Source organism: Pholcus phalangioides, unplaced genomic scaffold (assembly GCF_987345545.1).
Source record: "Pholcus phalangioides strain wild (caught in Gottingen) unplaced genomic scaffold, Ppha-v1.0 ptg000002l_1, whole genome shotgun sequence".
Taxonomy (NCBI): domain Eukaryota; kingdom Metazoa; phylum Arthropoda; class Arachnida; order Araneae; family Pholcidae; genus Pholcus; species Pholcus phalangioides.
The window spans coordinates 6,259,003-6,278,788 of record NW_028301595.1 but is presented as its reverse complement, the minus strand read 5'-3'; the positions used below and the strand labels follow the sequence as shown (position 1 = coordinate 6,278,788).

Here is a 19,786-nt window from a genome sequence, read left to right as displayed (position 1 = left end):
TCTCTATAATAATTCATTGATCACATCGCCTGACCATAGCTTGATTATTAGAGCCCAAGGGTGCTCAACATTTAAGAGAGTGCGGGCCACTTTATTAGTTTGAAAATGTGTCACGGGCCACTTAAGTGATTTGGAACAGCACCAGTGGTCACTTACGCAATCTGTAAATGTGCCATAAATCACTTGAATGATCTGTAAATGTGCCGCCGAGCCACTCAAGTGACCTGGAACTGTGCCCCGGGCAACATAAGCGATGTGAAACTGCAGCAAGGACCGCTTAAATGCTCTGAAACTGTGCCGCAGGTTAACTTAATTCATTGCTGTTACTAATTAACTTAATTGATCTGTAAATAGGTCGTAAGTCATTTAAGTGATCTGTAAATGTGCCTGCAGCTCCGATCTGGAATTGCACCCCTGATCGATTAAGTACTCTTTAACTGTGTCGCGGGGTTATTCAAGTAATCTGTAAATATGCCCCGCGAGTCACTTCAGTGATCTGCAAACGCGTCGCGAGCCGATTAAGTGCTCGAGAATTATGCGGCGGGTCACTCAAGTAATCTGTAAATATGTAATGAGTTAACAAAAGAGTAACCTAAAGATCGAAGGGGACCACGTCAGTGAGTGAATAAGAGAAGACCTAGAACGTGTGCAAGCATGTAAATTGCCTAGAAAATTCCCCGTAGAGCTTGGAACCAGGTCAGTGAGCGACCAAAAGAGCGCGTGAAAACATGTGAATGACCGAAAGAGTTACCTAGAGAATGAAGGATCAAGTCAGTGAGTAATCAAAAGAGTGACCTAGGGAGTAACGAGATGCTCGGAGAAAAAGGAAAATTTCTATTTCAACATGAAATGTGCCCTCAAACTTATTTTTTTAGATGATGGGCACATTCTGTTTTATTTCACCTGCACAGACCTGTTGTTTTTCTGAGCACACAATCTGTGCGTAATGACAAAATAACACGCTACCTTATATGTACAATGTAAGGAATTTTTCTTTCTGCCCAGCGAAAAAACAATCTCTGTACACGGAAGCATTCTCAGACCCTAAACGTCCATATTTTGTAAACTTATCCATTATGAAAAAATAGTGCCTTTCTTCATTATTTCTCTTTCCATAACCCCAATATATATATTTATAATGATAACGTGATTCTCACGTGCTCCCAAGGGATCAGCATTATCCGTCCAGGGAACTTGTTTAGTGTTAGCGAGTGAATAAAAGAGTGACCTTAGAGCGCGTGCAAGCATGTAAATTGCCTAGAAAATTACCCGGAGAGCTTGGAACCGTCCATGCTCGAACCGGGATTCGACCCCAGACCTGCACAGTCAGGGTTTAGCTCTGAGGTGCCGGGCGGCCAAACGAGTGTAAATAAAATTTTATCATTAAAAATGTGCTTGCTAGAAAATATTGAAAACAATTACACAGTGCGGTATTATATTGCATGTGAGAAACATCGATGAAGTGGAACCTCTTCTGCCACCTGTCAAACAAAATTGTTATAATTCCTCGATCGATATTGGTGACCGGTTTATACAAATACAAATACAAATACAACGCCACAACAGGCAAAATGCCCAACGAGGCGGCTGATAAAAAGATGCCCATAAAAATATGGTTGTCATATGTTTCAAAAATACAGCAACCCAATTAAAAATGCAATTAACACAAATTACAAACAATATATACACATGATAAAATATTATACAATGCCCATAAAGAATACTTATGGTTGTCTTATTCTAAGAATGGATAGCTTCTCGATTTACCCCAACATGTTTATCGTATTTCTTTTTAAACGTGTCAATTGTGTTACAATTTACTACCTCCGGGGGTAAGCTATTCCATTTATTAACAACCCTATTGGAGAAAAATTCCCTGCGACACCATAACCTTGCATTGTCCCTCACCAATCGATACTGGTGTCCCCTTGTAAAAGCAGTCGATTGGCGGTGTACTAAAAGTTCATGGTCCATCCTATCCATCCCATTGAAAATTTTGAACACTTCGATCATATCTCCTCGACACCTGCGTTCATCCAATGTAAACATATTCAAAAAATGAAGTCTTTCTTCATAACTCAAGCCCTGTGTGCCAATAAGGACACGCGTAGCTCTTCTCTGCACCCCTTCAACCAAGTCTATGTCCCTCTGTAGGTATGGTCTCCAAAACCTTACAGCATACTCTAGTCCAGGACGAACTAAGCCTCGAAAAAGCGGAAGAATGACTTTAGGAGAACGCGAAGAGACTTTTTTGAAAATGAGACCAAGCATTCTATTCGCTTTTTTGACCACCGCTGAACAATGTTCAGAAAACTTAAGTCGTTCGTCAATGAGAATTCCCAAATCGGTGACTCTAGTTGCATCCGGGATAGTGACACCATTCAACTCGTAAGAGAACCGTGGGTTGTTCGAACCAAAATGAGCGACCATGCACTTATCTACGCTAAACGTCATGCTCCATTCATTTGCCCATGCTGCAATCTTGTTTAAGTTGGTCTGGAGCAACTCCCTATCGCTTTCATTCCCGATTACCCTCATTAGCTTCACATCATCTGCGAATTTGCTAGTAATTCCATCGATACCCTGATCGAGTTTATCGATAAAAAGTGAAAAAAGTATGGGGCCAAGGACACTTCCCTGAGGAACTCCACTTGTGACGTCTGTCCAACCAGAGAATTCCCCGTTCACCATAACTCGTTGCGACCTGTCTCTTAACCACGATTCTATCCAATTCAGCAAGTTGCCCCCTATTCCAATCTCGTGTAAACGCTTCAAGAGTTTGCCATGTTGGACCCGATCGAATGCCTTCTGGAAATCAAGGTAAACAACGTCGACATTTTTGCTCTTACCCAAAGCCTTAGTCACGTAATCATAGAAGCAAAGGAGGTTAGTTACACATGACTTCTCCTTCCTGAACCCATGCTGATTATCCGACAATACATTATTCTCGTCTATCCACTTCACAAACTGCCTTTTGATGATAATTTCCAAAATTTTCGAGAGGGAGCTCGTCAAACTCACTGGACGATAATTAGACACCACTTCTCTACTACCCTTCTTAAATATCGGAACAACGTTAGCCAGTTTCCAATCTCTCGGGACGATACCCTCAGCAACACTACTCCTGTATATCTGTGCGACTGGCCCCAACAATTCATTAGCACCTTCCCTGAGAACCCTGGGATAGATATCATCTGGTCCTGGTGCTTTGCTTGCACATACATTTCTTAGAAGATTTAGGACCTCCACGTCTTCCACTTGAATATCGTTGAGCGTTTTATTACCCCATGCAACACCCGTATATCGAATATCATTATCTCCATTAAAAACCGACGCGAAAAAGTCATTGAAAGCACTACACATGCCTACATTGCTCTCTACTTTTGAGCCTCCTATCGAGAGGGGGCCAACTGTCCCCTTACATCCATTATTGACGTATCGAAAAAATGATTTTGGGTCAGAGCCAATGTTATCTGCCAACCTAGATTCAACTTGCTTTTTACTATCCCTTATCGCTTTCTTCAACAGTCTTCTTTTATCAGTAAACAATGATAGGTCACCTCGTCCACTTTTATACTCTCTGAATGCTCTTTTCTTTTCAAGATAAAGGTTCCGCACGCTATCCGTGAACCATAGAGGGTGTGATGTACAAACACGCTTTTTTCGAACAAAGGGTATGACGTCGTGCAAAACAGAGGACAGCTTCGTACTAAATTCTTCCCATTGACTTACCACCCCTACTGATTCCAACCGGTCTTTGAAAACTTCCGCTAACCTTCTTCGCAAAACATCAAAGTTAGTTCTCCGAAAACAAGGAACCAATCTTTTGTTATCAACCTTACCCGAGGAAAAGTTACAGAGAAATCTGACGATACGATGATCACTGGAAGAAAACTCTTCCCCCACCGAAACATGTTAAATGCGAACGAGAAAAATAAATATAAGTCGATCGAAAATACACAACGAAAATTTAAAAAAAAATGAGAGCAATATAAAAAAAAAAAAAAAAAAAAAAAAACCACTTATCTCACAATCCAACGTGCGCTAAAAAAAAAGAAAAATCACCGCAGAATATGACCCAACAATAAACAACACGCTAAGTAAAACTCACGAGAACGAAGAAAAACACAAAGAAAGACACAAAATGGCGTGTCGGTGAGCGGAGCGCGATAATAGCACGTCCGTTCCCAACGACGGCGAAGACGATTGCCGCAAAGAAAAAATCAATTTACTATGATATTAGCAAATTTTATTTATATTTATATTATTTTATTTATATTTTATTTATATAGCAAATTTATATTTTATAAGCAATAACATTAATTAAATTGTCACATTTGCTTCAAAATTTTAGCAGTTGCTGTTTGTTTACGGTAAATTAACATTAGTAAATGCGCAAAATTATTTTTGTAACACGCTGATTTTCAAATTCCATCCGTGTACAAATACATTAAGAAATTGGTCATAAAGTATTTTGAGAAGCAAGATGCTTCAGAAGTGGATGTTATCAGCTCAGCGCCCAGCTGAGCAGAAATTAGCACAGCTAAGACCAAAGAATATTTTGGTTACAAATTTTAGAAAAGAATTATAATTGTCATAGAAAACAAGCAATAATGGTTAATCATACTGAAGTTATGATTGAAAAGACCTTGTATTTTTATTAATAATCTACCACAGCGTAGTATAGATAAATATTACTATAAATAAATTTCATCAAATTTTTGTGAAATGATGGAAATGTTAATCACTACCAATCAATTCCATTTTTAATATTGGTAGAGTGAGAATAGTTTATGTAAATACAGTCATTCGTAAAATTAAATATTAATTGAAAGGTATATGATATGAACGCTTTGTGAATTATATAACCATTTGTTATGTGACCTAATCAGCATACATTTTTTAATTTAATATAATTGTCAAATGTTCAAAAGTTACATCATATGATTCTGATGGGACTATGAGGAGTGTATTAATGTTCTGTAAATTCTAATGACCATTTGTAACCTTCTACTCTATTTTTATATTTTATGATTATTTATTTTTAAATATGTTTGTGTCAAATGTTTAGAAATCACATTGAATGGTTTTGGTGACATTGTTGGAGTTTTCATGTATATACACATATCATGTTTTGTCTAAATGGAAATATATTGCACAATATGCTGTAAACTTATGTTGTGTTCATCCCTTTGTGAAACTGATTTGTTTAATATGGTAGATATTGAGAATATTTGCAATCGACGAGATTTATTTTTGAAAGTAAGGTATAAAGGGTTATATATAATTAAAAAAAAATTACCGGTGGCTGTTTTTAAGCAACTATTGATCAGTCAATGGTTGCTTAAAAACAGCCAGCTCAGTACTTCCCATCAACTAGCAATCCTTATATGCCAGAACCAGTTCGATTCTGGGGATAAAACTTTCTGCACATTTTACTTATATTAATTTACCTTCCACAAACAGCAACTGTTAAAATTTTAAAGCAAATGCGACAATTTAATTAATATTATCGCTCATAAAATATTTGTTAATATCGTACTATATCGATTTTTTTCTATGTGGGCACATTAATCAGAAACCGGTCACCAATATCTATAGAAGAATTATAGCAATCTTGTTTGATTGATGGCAGAAGAGGTTCCAGTTCATTGATGTTTCTCACATGTAATATAATACCGCACTGTGTAATTGTTTTCAATATTTTCTAGAAGGCACATTTTTACTGATAAAATTCTATTTTTACCCGTTTATTGATCATGAACAAAAAAGAAATTAACTGAGAGTGGCACCATTTTTTTTTCATGGGGAATGAGTTTACAAAATGTGGACGTTTTAGAGTCTGAGAATGACCGAGAATGAGCTCTTCCGTGTAAACAGAGTTTTTTGCTGAGCAGAGAAAAATTTCCCATATTGTATAAGGTAGCATTTTATTTTGCCATCTCTCACCGACATCGAAATTCTGCGCGTAGAAAAACAACAGGTCAGTGCAGGTGAAGCAAAAGTGGGAGTGACCCCCCCTTTTCGGAAAAAAAGGATCACTCGTATACTATCGTAATTGGTTTTTTTTATTACCACCGAAATATATATTTTTATTCATCTCGGCCGGGTTAAGTAGGCTGATGTTTAGTATTTAATCGATGGCAGCAGAGTTCCAACGTAACGATGTTATTATTTACTTAGTGAAAATATGCGAAAGAAAGCGTTGAAGTAGGGTTACGAGATATAAATTCCTAAACTTGGACATGAGAACGCATGCGCACCCAGCTTTGGCTATGTTCCTTGCACATGTTTACAACAGAAGGCGCCACTACACCGAGAATGAATGACAATAGTTTTTCAACCAAAACAGAACCGCTTTTAATATGTATACGTTTTTAAAACGGTGCTTTCCAAGGGAGGGCATTTATTAATTATCGGATATCGAGTGTTGTTTCAACGATTTTGTTTGTTTCTGGATGGCGCTCTGAATTCTGGCCACATGTGTGGTTGTCGGAGTCATCTGATGTGGCCCGCGAACACAAATCTAATTTTGTAAAAACTGAACTAAGCGACACATATAAAGAGATTACTTAAGTGACCTGCTGTTCCACACCACTTGAATGGTCCGTGGCATATTCGTAAATCACTTAAGTCATCAAGCACATTTACGTGCCGCTTGAGTAACGTGCGGCACAATTCCAGAGCAATTTAAAGTGCCCGTGGTGTGTTTTGAGGCCACTTAAGTGATCCGCGGCCCATTTTCAGATCACTTAAATGACCAGCAGCACAATTACACGACTTGAGTAACGTGCGTCACAGAACAGTGCGTCGTTTCAGAACAATTAAGCTGTCCATGGTGCGTTTTCAGATCACTTGCGTAACCCGCGGTGCGTTCTACTTACTCAAGTTGCTCGTGGCACATTCACGGGTCACTTGAATGACCCCGTAGTACATTTACAGGTCATTTAAATGACCCGTGGTACAGTTCCAGATAACTCAAACGGCCGGCTACACATTCACAGATCACTTAAATGATGCTGTGCGACGCTGTTCAAGTTCACCTAATTAAGGGGGGGCCACGACAATTTCCATACCAATGAAGAGGCCCGCACTGTCTTAAAGGTTGAGCACCCTGGACCCCCAGAGAGTGAGTGAGCATATGGGAATGTGCACGTAAGCGACTGAAAAAAGTGTCTTAGAGCCGGTTTATGGAAATTTCGCCTCTGACACGTTTCGTCGAAGTTTGATGTAATTTACTGTCATTAATGAATTGGAAACGAAGGCACCATCTATCGGGGGTTAGCTCAAGCTCGTTTATATAGGAAAATAGCTATATTCTCCCCGGGTTTGAACCTGGGACCAAGACGACAACAATCACGGTGGTATATGAGCATCTTAGCACCACGCCACTGGGCAACGGCCTTGACTCTGTGAGTGACGGAGTGACTGGGTGAGTGACCGTGAGAAAGCAAGTGTGTGACTATGAGAGTGACCAAGGGGGTGATTGTATGGGCGACAGTATGGGTGATCAAATTAGTGACCGTATGAATGATCAAGTAGTGACCGTATGAGTGACCATGGCTATGAGTAACAGCGAAATCACTATATAACGATACGTCATTGATTATACATGACATAACGATTTTATACGGCCACTCATTCACTCATAAAGTCATTCACACTCACTTGATCACGGCCACTCGATCACGGCCACTCACTCGCTCATTCACTCACGCAATCACTCATTCAATCACGCAATCACTCATTCAATCACTTGGTCACTCACAAAATCACTCACACTCACTTGATCACGGCCACTCACTCGCTCATTCACTCATACTCACTTGATCACGGCCACTCACTCGCTCATTCACTCACACAATCACTCACTCAATCACTTAATCACTCATGGGAGACTAATCATTCGGTCATTCACACTATCACTCACCCAATCACTCGGTCAATCATATTTTCAGGCTAGGCGAAATTTCCGAGAGCGAAATGTAACGGGGACGAAACTAGGGGAGGTGAAACATCCGGAACGGAAAGTCAGAAGCAGAATTTCCGGATCCCCTTTAGGCTGCGCTCATAGAGGAGCGAAGGGGTACTAGTTACAAAAATCGCGACTAGGAAGAAAGAAATGCATAGAGGTGGTGGAAGAGATGTCCGCACGCACATAGTGAAAGGGGAAGAGGATAGAGAGAATGACCGGAGCTGAAATGTAAAGGTATGACGATGACGATGATGAAAGGAAAAAAAAACGGAGATATGGACCAATAAGCACATACAGCGAAAATCCTCAGATCGAGGTGAAAGCAAACAGGGTTCTCCAAATCGCGCACCTCGTTGAGTGGACTCTCCCTCTTTCGCCTCCTCCAGTGTGTGTGTGCGGTGTAGAACAAAACAATACAATTGTTTTAGTCACCAGGTCTCTATTATGCACTCCCGTACCTCTTGCTCACCGCACTATGTGCTCGGCTTTGGAGACACAGGCGTATTTATACGGGGGGGGGGCTGCAAACGGATGTATCACAGGGAGACGAATTCGAGGAATCAGTGATAAAGAAATCAGAGCAAAATGCGAAGAGGCCGGCAAAATTCGTGTAGTCCACTGTTTGGCGGCGGAACCATAAATCCTTTTCTGAACGCGACAGGCAGTGGCATATTTACGGAGGGGCTTAACGGGCTATAGCCCAGGGCAGCAAGTTCAGAGGGGTGGCAAATTTGAGGAACGAGTGGCCAAGAAAGTTAGTAGAATGGGGGAAGCGCGGCAAAATTCGTTTCAATCTGAATGAAGCCGCCTCTGCCCAGACAGAAAGTGACTAAGTTCTGAGGTTACTCATCTAGGTCTGATTGACCTAGAGAGCTTGGAAGCTCGTGAATGGCCAAAAGAGTGATCTAGAGCGTGTGCAAGCTTGTGAATGATTGGAACAGTGACCTAGAGTGCTTACAAGCATGTGGATGACGGAAACAGTGACCTAGAGTGCTTACAAGCATGTGAATGACCTAGAGAACATGTGTAAACTTGTAAATGATCAAAAAGAGTGACTTATAAAGCAACGAATCATGTCAGTGAGTGACTCAAAGCGCTTGCAAGCACGTGAATGACCAAAAGACTGATCTAGAGCACTTACAGGCATGTGAATGACCAAAGGAATGATTTAGAGAACATTTGTAAACTTGCAAATGATCAAAAGAATGAAATGACTTAAAAAGCAAGTAATCGTATCAGCGAGTGACTCAGAGCGCTTGCAAGCACGTGAATGACCAAAAGAGTGATCTAGAGCGTGTGCAAGCTTGCGAATGACGGAAACAGTGACCTAGAGTGCTTACAAGTATGTGAATGACCTAGAGAACATGTGTAAACTTGAGATGTAATGATCTGTAAATGATCAAAAGAGTGACTTATAAAGCAAGTAGTCATGTCAGTGAGTGACTCAGGGCACTTGCAAGCACGTGAATGACCAAAAGACTGGTTTAGAGCTCTTACAAGCATGTGAATTACCGAAAGAATGATCTAGAGAACATTTGTAAACTGTGAATGATCAAAAGAATAACTTATAAAGCAAGTAATCATGTTAGTGAGTGACTCAGAGCGCTTACGAGCATGTAAATGACCAAAAGAATGACCTAGAGCATGTGTAAACGTCTAAATGATAAAAAGAGTGACATAAAGCAAAGAATCGTGTCAGTGAGTGTTACCAAAAGAGTACTCCAGAGCTTGTGCAAGTGTGTGAGGGACCAAAAGAGTGACTTAGAGTCATATTTGTGCTTGCAGGAGAGGCCAAGCGTGGGGGGGGGGCCGAATTCAATGAAAAGAGTAGTCAAGAAAATTAGACTGGGGGCAGGGGGAGAAGGGAGCCAAAAAACCAGAAATGCTCCTCTGAACGTGACAGGCACCAAAATATTCCGTTAACAAGGGGGGAAAAACAAACAAATATACAGAAAAATGGAATATTGAAAGCCATATATTTCCTTATTTTATCCGTGAAAGGTTGCGGCGAAGAACATTCTGGAATGCTTTTAGAAGTTCTCGCTCTTCCGCCGTATCTCGAACCTCGCGCGTGTGTGTGTACGTATAATATTTCCATTCTATTTTAGCGACTTGTCTTATCTCGGACGTGGAAGATATCCACGAGGGGCGGAAGTGTCACTTATAGTCCTCCCGATCGGTTGCCGAAGAGAAACTTGATCGAGATTCTTCTCCAGCCCAATAAAAACTTCGGGTTGGCGCACAGTTTGAGATTCTTGTTGTTATTTATGGGCCAGATACGAGACAACCAACACCACTTTCCATGCCGTAATGAATGCTTCTTTAAACATAGGAAGGAAATGTTACGACATCGTACCGACATGGATGGGACGCTGTTTCGATATCGGAAAATGAAATGGTTTAAGCTGGCACTTCGGCCGAGGGGATTATGAGCTACAGCACGGATGCACGACCTTCGGCCGGCCCGCGGGACAAATGCGGCCCCTTAAGGGGGGGTCCACGAAAAATATCTATACACACACAACGTGATAAATACTTAAGCCGATCACATTTCCTTCATAAAAATACGGGAAATCGGAATCCGTACGAGGTATCGCCAATCACCAAATCGATTGTCAAATGCAAAGTGAAATTGCCAATTATAGGCACAAAATTGTAAAAAAAAAAAGTCACCACTTCACAGACAAAAAAAAAAAATCATCGAAGGCGAGTAAAATTGTCAATCACAGCCGAAAAGAATTGTCAAAGGCCAGTAAAGTTGTCAATTTACAGCCAAAAAATTGTCAAAGGCCAGTAAAGTTATCAATTACAAATACAAATACAACGCCACAACAGGCAAATTGCCCAACGAGGTGGCTGACTCAAGAACATCATGGATCCCGAGCCATTTTTTGGAGGCGCTACCTACTACTGCTACACCCCACATGCACCCCCCCCCCCCCCGCGGAACCCCCCAACGAACCCCCAACGAATCGATACATGCGGGAATGTGCGTGTACGTGTAGTGCAACCTGACGTAAAATTTGTTTCTGTGTAATGCTTGTTATGTGTAGTGCTGTCATCTGCCCCCAGTTTTTCTAACTATGAGTGATGTGTGGTGACTGAATATTTGCACTGTTTGTAGGACTGTTGCTCTCTGTGGCGAGACTTTTTAACGGGGAGATCGGCTCGCATTTACGCCTTGAAGTTGGGAACCACAGAAAACCAACTTCAGCCGACCACCACTGTGGGGTTCGAATCACGAGTCCGGCACTATAACCACTCGACCACCACAGCGGCCACTCGACAATTACAACCAAGAAATTGTCAAAGGCAGGTAAAGTTGTCAATTACAGCCAAAAAGTATTGTCAATTTACAACCAAACAAATTGTCAAAGGCGAGTATAGTTCGCAATTGAAGACAATAAAATTGTCAAAGGCAAAAGGGTTGCCAAATATCGCTCTAACTGGTGAAAAATCGTCAATGGCGAAAATGATGGCTACTGCATGTCGCAATGGATAAAAATGTAATTCACCAAAAAAAACAAAAAAAAAAAAACCCCGCATGATTTTGACAAGCATTTGCGATGAATTTGATGATTATAATAATGACGGAGTCACAATCTTTAGCTCTAGAAATCAATTTAAATTCTAATAAGTTTGGTTTTTGATGCGATGTACAGGGTGCCCCACAAATTTGTAAATAGTAAAAAAAAAAAAAAAATTCGTAAAATTTGAATAAATTGGCATATTTGAATGCTGTTTGCTGAAGCAAGTTATTCTCACGAAGGGTGATTCCCCATATTAAAAATTTAGTTCAAATTTTCATCGACAGATCACCCTAGTAAACTTGTGAATGATCAAAAGAATAACTCATAAAGCAAGTAATCATGTCAGTGAGTGACTCAGAGCGCTTACAAGCATGTAAGTGACCAAAAGAATGACCTAGAGCATGTGTAAACGTGTAAATGATCAAAAGAATGACATAAAGTAAGTAATCATGTCAGTGAGCTACAAAAAGAGTAGCCTATAGCTTGTGCAGAAATGTGAGTGACCAAAAGAGTGACTTGAAAAGAGTCATATTTGTGCTTGCAGGAGAGGCCAAGTGGGGCGGGGGGCGAATTCAATGAAAAGGGTAGTCAAGAAAATTAGACTGGGGGCAGGGGGAGAAGGGCGCCAAAAAACCAGAAATGCTCCTCTGAACGTGACAGGCACCAAAATATTCCGTTAACAAGGGGGAAAAACAAACAAATATATCGAAAAAATGGAATATTGAAAGCCATATATTTCCTTATTTTATCCGTGAAAGGTTGCGGAGAAGAACATTCTGGAATGCTTTTAGAAGTTCTCTCTCCCGCTGTTCCGCCTCAGTCTTCTCGCTCCGTCCAGCCTGAGTAATTGAACCTGAATCTTTCTCCAATGTCTACTGTGTCCGAAACGTTCGTAAAGCTTCAGCCGGTGATTCGTGGCTGAAGTAGAACAACTTCATCAATAGTGCTTTATTCACGAATGTCAACATCGCGATTAAAACCTTATACAAGCGCCAGTTAACAGGGCAAATTCAGAAATGTCCTCCCTACATTCTATAGGACTCTGATTTTTGTACATTGCGATTTGCTTTCGAACAGCGCCCTCTGTGGACAGAATTTGAACAGTCACCAAAATTATTTGTAAATTATTTCAAAATTTGAACTAGTGAAACTGGGCAGTTTTCTAACCTCCATGGGTTAAGGCCAACTGCGGCTTGTTTTACTACACATCGCGATCGGAAATATACGTCCAAGACACCACATCATATTTCTGGGCGCCCCCCCCCTCCCCCCTCGTGAATGCGTTGTAAGACGTCTCCATGTCATGGCCAATCCGTAGCCTCCCACCGTTTGGGGTCCATAAAATCGTGGATCCAGCAACATAAAGAGCGTATCGGTGTCTTGTCGACGACCACCCACGTTGGTTTCGAGCCATTACGGTTCCCTTCTTATGGTTATGTCTGTGCCACGTGGCAACGGGTCAACGTCCGTATCAACGACGTACGAAAGGAAAAAAACCTTTTTCTAGGAGAAATATACGAATATATATATATTATACGGTCGTGTTGTAAGTGGCATTTAGTCTTGATTTGCCATGCGTAATGTAGTTTACGTGAACGTACACACGTTACGGTAAATGTGATAAACCCGGATGTTATACTTAATTACCGGTTATTATGCGTAATCGGCGAGCATTTTGGTAAGTTTGATAAATTTCCGTAAATTTATCACTTTTACCGGCTATTATGCATACATTGGCGTACGCAAAGGGGGGTTTTGGGCAGGGCCGTCATTTCAACTTTTTCCAGGGAGGAGGGGGCAAAGAACATGTACTCAAAGTATGTAGATAGAAAGATAAACCGCTCACACAACCCCGGACTGATGCAAAGCACCTTACTTCCGTTACCTCAAAAGAGGCAGAGTTGTGTCGGAAAAGTTAGCAAAGATTTATAGTGGTGGCTCCCCTTGCCCCGTGCTCGCAAGTTTCGAATTTCTCGCGTCGTTCTCCCCATGAAGACAGCCATCAACTCGATGCAACGTACAAGCCATTTGACAAAAATGGGTGACCGAATCCAATGACTAGGGAGAAAAATTGCACGTGCGTCCAGTGGCACATAAGGGCCCTTTCACACGGAGCGGATGCGGACGCGGGTCCGGAAGAAGTTTTAACAATTGGAATATACTGCGCCTTTCAGACGAGCCGAAAAATCTCCGTACCTAGGAAATGTTCATGCGGGTCCGGACGTCGTCCGCATGTGTCAAAACCTAAGTGCGGGCTCCGCATCCGCACATAGAAGTTTTGACAATAGGTTTATTCGGAGCTATTCAGACGATGCGGATGCGGAGCGAATTCGTCCGCATCTTTGGCTACTTTTTGAAGGTGATTTTGCACGGAATGTTTTTAATTATTTGCCATAAATACCCTTAAAAACACCATATGAGGGTCCCTGTTCATCAAATACGATGTACCCACCTACGTCTATCCCTTTGTTTCCTTCTGAGATTGAGATATAGCAACTTTAACTGCCTTTTGTCCATATTTCACAATTTTACATAATAAAACCTGCCAATAACGGCCACTGACGGGACCAAAATTATAAGCCGTTCTGTTCATTACGAATATTTAATTGACTAAATACTTTAATAACTTTTAAATTTAATTAAAAAAATTTCAATTTTTTTCTTTATAAATATTTAAAATTATTTAAAAATATAAATATCTGAAATATTATTTTAAATATTTGTTATTTTTTTAAATTTTTAATCTATTAATTTTTTTAAACTTTAAAAAAAATACTTTTATTAAACAACGTTATCCACGTACGGTTTGTTCACTCAGGACCGTTTGAAGACCCTAGCACTTGAATATTTTTGGTGGTTCCCCGATACCTACAAGTATATTTTACTCAATATTTTGACTATAAACTTAAAAAAATGAAATTTTATATTTCAGAAGTGACTAATCTAAGGATGGGATTTCACTCTAAAAGGTTTATGAAAGTTATTTTATAAAACTTGAAAAAAGCAACTAATAAATTGCAAGTGCAACCGATAAATTTATTAGTTGCTTTTTTAAAAGAATTATTATAAAATTTTTATAGTGTAATCCGTACTTGAGGCCGGGATTATACTATAAAGTTTTGTAAAAGATCTTTTATAAAAGTTAAAAAATTCAACCAATAGGCGCATCGGTTGCATTCAAACAAATGCAACCGGTGATCTTAATGGTTGAATTTTTCACGTTTTATCAAAGAGCTTTTACAAAACTTTTATAGTTTAATCCCGGCCTAAGACAGAATTGTGATGTGAATATTTCTAAGCACAGACATTTTGAAAGTCCCAACCCCTCCCTTTTTTTTATACTTGCAAATTTTTTGATATTTGCTGAATTTTTTTTTTTTTTTTTTTTTTGGAACATCGAATGTTTTGGATGTTTTTGGATTGGATTTTTCGAACATTGGATGTGTTTTTGGAATTTTCTTTCATATTTTTCCGAAAAGACAGATTTTTTTTCAAAATTTTTTTAAAATATTTTAAGATATTTTCTCCCATCGACTACTTGTGAGGATCGGAATGGAGGCATCTTTAGGCTCAATGATAAAAACCAACAAAGAATGCCTCTAGGCTGCCTATGGGCACTGAATCAGGGGTGAAGGAGAAAAATAATTACAAAAATTGCGAAAAAACAGTTTTTATGCACGAATTTCGAACTAAAGATGCGGGCGATTCGTCCGCATCTTCAGCGCTCGTTTGAAAGGGTATGCGGACCCGCGTCCGCATCCGCATCCGCTCCGTGTGAAAGGGGCCTAAGGGCCGGAGACCGCAGCCTGGGATTTCAAAAGAAGGGTGGAAAAGACTTGTGGACAAGAAAGAAGAAAAAGAAGCTGGCATGTTGAAGTGGGAGAGATTTGAGAATGGTCTAAATACACAATGCATACAAATTACATATATACAGCGCCTCGACTGTGACGGGAAATGAAGAAACAAAGCCTCCGTCCACAGCGCTGAGCAGTGTGTTCTGCTCGCTCTTCCCCTTACAGGACATGCAATATATACACACACAGAATACACACATAGCCCGCACTGCGACGGGAACAATCAAACAGAGCCTCCGTTGACAGTGCTGGGCATTCACATTTGAATTACATGCATACATTATTTACTTTACAAAAATTTCCCTTTTTTATACTATTGGGAATGCACATAAACATTACTATGAAGGTAGTATTGGGTACAAATATCACCATGAGCTCATACAAATATTCAACTACAAAATTACTATCATACCATAAAAGTGCGGCGGGAACAATCAAACACAGCCCCCGTTCACAGTGCTGGGTGGCAGCGATCACATTTGAATTACCCACACATATTTACATAATATACTGTATTTACATAATATACGCTAATTATATAATATAAATTTCCCTTTTTATAATAATTGTTGATACACATAAACATTACTATGCACGACACATATATTGGAAAAAATGCCATAATGAGCTCATACAAATATTCAAGGTTACTAAACCACCATCATACTATGAAATTGTATATACAAAAACATTCATAATTTATACAGGGTGTATTCTCAAAGTGTATGTATATGTATATATTTGTATATATATATATGTATATATATATATATATACCATTTTTAGTGTATTTTCAAAAGCCGGGAGGCACCGCCCCCCCCCCAAATGACGGGCCTGGTTTTGGGGTCCTAACCCCCCCTTGAGCCAAGATTATAATATTATTTTTCAGGAAAAAAACGTAACCCCCCCACCCCAGAAGGAAAAAAAAAATTTGGAACCCCCCACTCGAGAAAATTCTGCGTACGCCCATGTGCATAGTACCCTCAAGGGTCGTTGGTAAAGGCGTCCAAGTTGCGCAGGTTTTATCGGAGTACTATAATCGTTCAATCCAAGTTGGCCAGGTTTTAATAGGATCACAGGCACCCAACTTGGTCAGATTTTTTATATAATAATAATAGGCATTCAACTCGGTCAGATTTAAACGGAATCGTGGGTGCCTAACTTGATCAGATTTCGATGGAGTGTCCTACTTAGGTTCTACTCCAATTGTCGATTACGAAAAGATTATGCGGAACTGTTCCACCAGAAAGAAGAATCATTTCATGGCTATCATTTCAATGGCGTCATTTCTTCTTGAAATTTAGCGTCTAGCAAATGAAATGCAAAAAAAGGGATGAGGGGGAGGAAAGAAAACGCATAGGCGCGAGAGAGCGAGAGTCAAGTGTCCTATTTAAGTCACCAACTTTCCCAGTGTCAAGTGCTGCTAACTAAGGCCCATCTTCGTTATAATAGAGCGAGAGAGAGAGAGGATCCGTTTTTGTTTCTAGCCGTCGATTCTCGGGACGCATACCTTGTAGGAAAAAATGTCGTTGTTGAAAAGCCCAAGCAGGGACGCCGAGGAGTCCCTGTTGTTTTATGTTGGGATTTGACCAACAAAAACGTGATAATATACATGGAAGTCATTCATTTCAATCTCAACTCATTCTGAATTTTTGCTCTGATTTCGCCTCAATTTGCCGCCATGTCTTTTGCAACACTCCATCAGCTTCTCTGAACACTCCATCCTTTTGTCTTTTTCTCAATTTCTGTACTCTTTTGGCTCTTTCTGAATGTAACGTTTTGTCATTTCTGAGCGCCTGTACCTTTTTGAATTTTTCTGAGCGTCTGTTCCTTTTGTCTTTTCTGAGTGTCTGTATGTACCCTTTTGACAAGGTACCCTTTTATATACGAGACAAGATTATTGTCCGATTATCTACATAAGGACAGTGTTATGATTACGGTCTGATTTTCTGTGGATGATGTTATGATCACAATTTTTATTCCAGATTCTTTATTGTATATATATGTATATATGAAATATCGTTGTTTGTTATTTTCTCATAAATGAATAAATTTCCGGATGCACCCATCTGCCGGGAAAGCTTCGATATCTCTCTGAGATGGGAAGTGGGGTGTGTCACGACCTCCTATATAACCTAGGTGGTCGTGGGTGTGTCCGATCCTTCAATTTTCTATGTACCCTTTTGTCATTTCTGAGTGTCTGTACCCTTTCGTCATTTCGCTATTGGAAGGTATATTCGTGAATCAAGAGCTTTGATTGTAATCATCAGAGCAGAGCTCCCGTCCCATCAGAATCATATAGTCCATGCCATATTTCCATTTAGACAAAACATGATATGTGTATATACATGAAAACGCCAACAATGTCACCAAAACCATTCAATGTGATTTCTAAACATTTGACACAAACATATTTAAAAATAAATAATCATAAAATAGAAAAATAGAGTAGAAGGTTACAAATGGTCATTAGAATTTACAGAGCATTAATACACTCCTCATAGTCCCATCAGAATCATATTACGTAACTTTTGAACATTTGACAATTATATTAGATTAAAAAATCTATGCTGATTAGGTCACATAACAAATGGTTATATAATTCACAAAGCGTTCATATCATATACATTATCAATTAATATTTAATTTTACGAATGACTGTATTTACATAAACTGTTCTCACTCCACCAATGCTAAAAATGGAATTGATTGGTAGTGATTAATACAAATACAAATACAAATACAACGCCACAACAGGCAAAATGCCCAACGAGGTGGCTGATAAAAAGATGCCCATAAAAATATGGTTGTCATATGTTTCAAAAATACAGCAACCCAATTAAAAATGCAATTAACACAAATTACAAACAATATATACACATGATAAAATATTATACGATGCCCATAAAGATTACTTATGGTTGTCTTATTCTAAGAATGGATAGCTTCTCGATTTACCCCAACGTGTTTATCGTATTTCTTTTTAAACGTGTCAATTGTGTTACAATTTACTACCTCCGGGGGTAAGCTATTCCATTTATTAACAACCCTATTGGAGAAAAATTCCCTGCGACACCATAACCTTGCATTGTCCCTCACCAATCGATACTGGTGTCCCCTTGTAAAAGCAGTCGATTGGCGGTGTACTAAAAGTTCATGGTCCATCCTATCCATCCCATTGAAAATTTTGAACACTTCGATCATATCTCCTCGACACCTGCGTTCATCCAATGTAAACATATTCAAAAAATGAAGTCTTTCTTCATAACTCAAGCCCTGTGTGCCAATAAGGACACGCGTAGCTCTTCTCTGCACCCCTTCAACCAAGTCTATGTCCCTCTGTAGGTATGGTCTCCAAAACCTTACAGCATACTCCAGTCCAGGACGAACTAAGCCTCGAAAAAGAGGAAGAATGACTTTAGGAGAACGCGAAGAGACCTTTTTGAAAATGAGACCAAGCATTCTATTCGATTTTTTGACAACCGCTGAACAATGTTCAGAAAACTTAAGTCGCTCGTCAATGAGAATTCCCAAATCGGTGACTCTAGTTGCATCCGGGATAGTGACACCATTCAACTCGTAAGAGAACCGTTGGTTGTTCGAACCAAAATGAGCGACCATGCACTTATCTACGCTAAACGTCATGCTCCATTCATTTGCCCATGCTGCAATCTTGTTTAAGTTGGTCTGGAGCAACTCCCTATCGCTTTCATTCCCGATTACCCCCATTAGCTTCACATCATCTGCGAATTTGCTAGTAATTCCATCGATACCCTGATCGAGTTTATCGATAAAAAGTGAAAAAAGTATGGGGCCAAGGACACTTCCCTGAGGAACTCCACTTGTGACGTCTGTCCAACCAGAGAATTCCCCGTTCACCATAACTCGTTGCGACCTATCTCTTAACCACGATTCTATCCAATTCAGCAAGTTGCCCCCTATTCCAATCTCGTGTAAACGCTTCAAGAGCTTGCCATGTTGGACCCGATCGAATGCCTTCTGGAAATCAAGGTAAACAACGTCGACATTTTTGCTCTTACCCAAAGCCTTAGTCACGTAATCATAGAAGCAAAGGAGGTTAGTTACACATGACTTCCCCTTCCTGAACCCATGCTGATTATCCGACAATACATTATTCTCGTCTATCCACTTCACAAACTGCCTTTTGATGATAATTTCCAAAATTTTCGAGAGGGAGCTCGTCAAACTCACTGGACGATAATTAGACACCACTTCTCTACTACCCTTCTTAAATATCGGAACAACGTTAGCCAGTTTCCAATCTCTCGGGACGATACCCTCAGCAACACTACTCCTGTATATCTGTGCGACTGGCCCCAACAATTCATTAGCACCTTCCCTGAGAACCCTGGGATAGATATCATCTGGTCCTGGTGCTTTGCTTGCACATACATTTCTTAGAAGAT

At 39.9% G+C, this 19,786-nt stretch overlaps 1 protein-coding gene across 1 annotated transcript in view; it reads right to left on the bottom strand.

Moving 5' to 3' along the window:
• Positions 1-19,786, bottom strand: part of LOC149089142 (prostaglandin E2 receptor EP3 subtype-like) — an 83,108-nt gene that overhangs the window by 12,320 nt on the left and 51,002 nt on the right. The gene's annotated exons all lie outside the window — the stretch shown is intronic.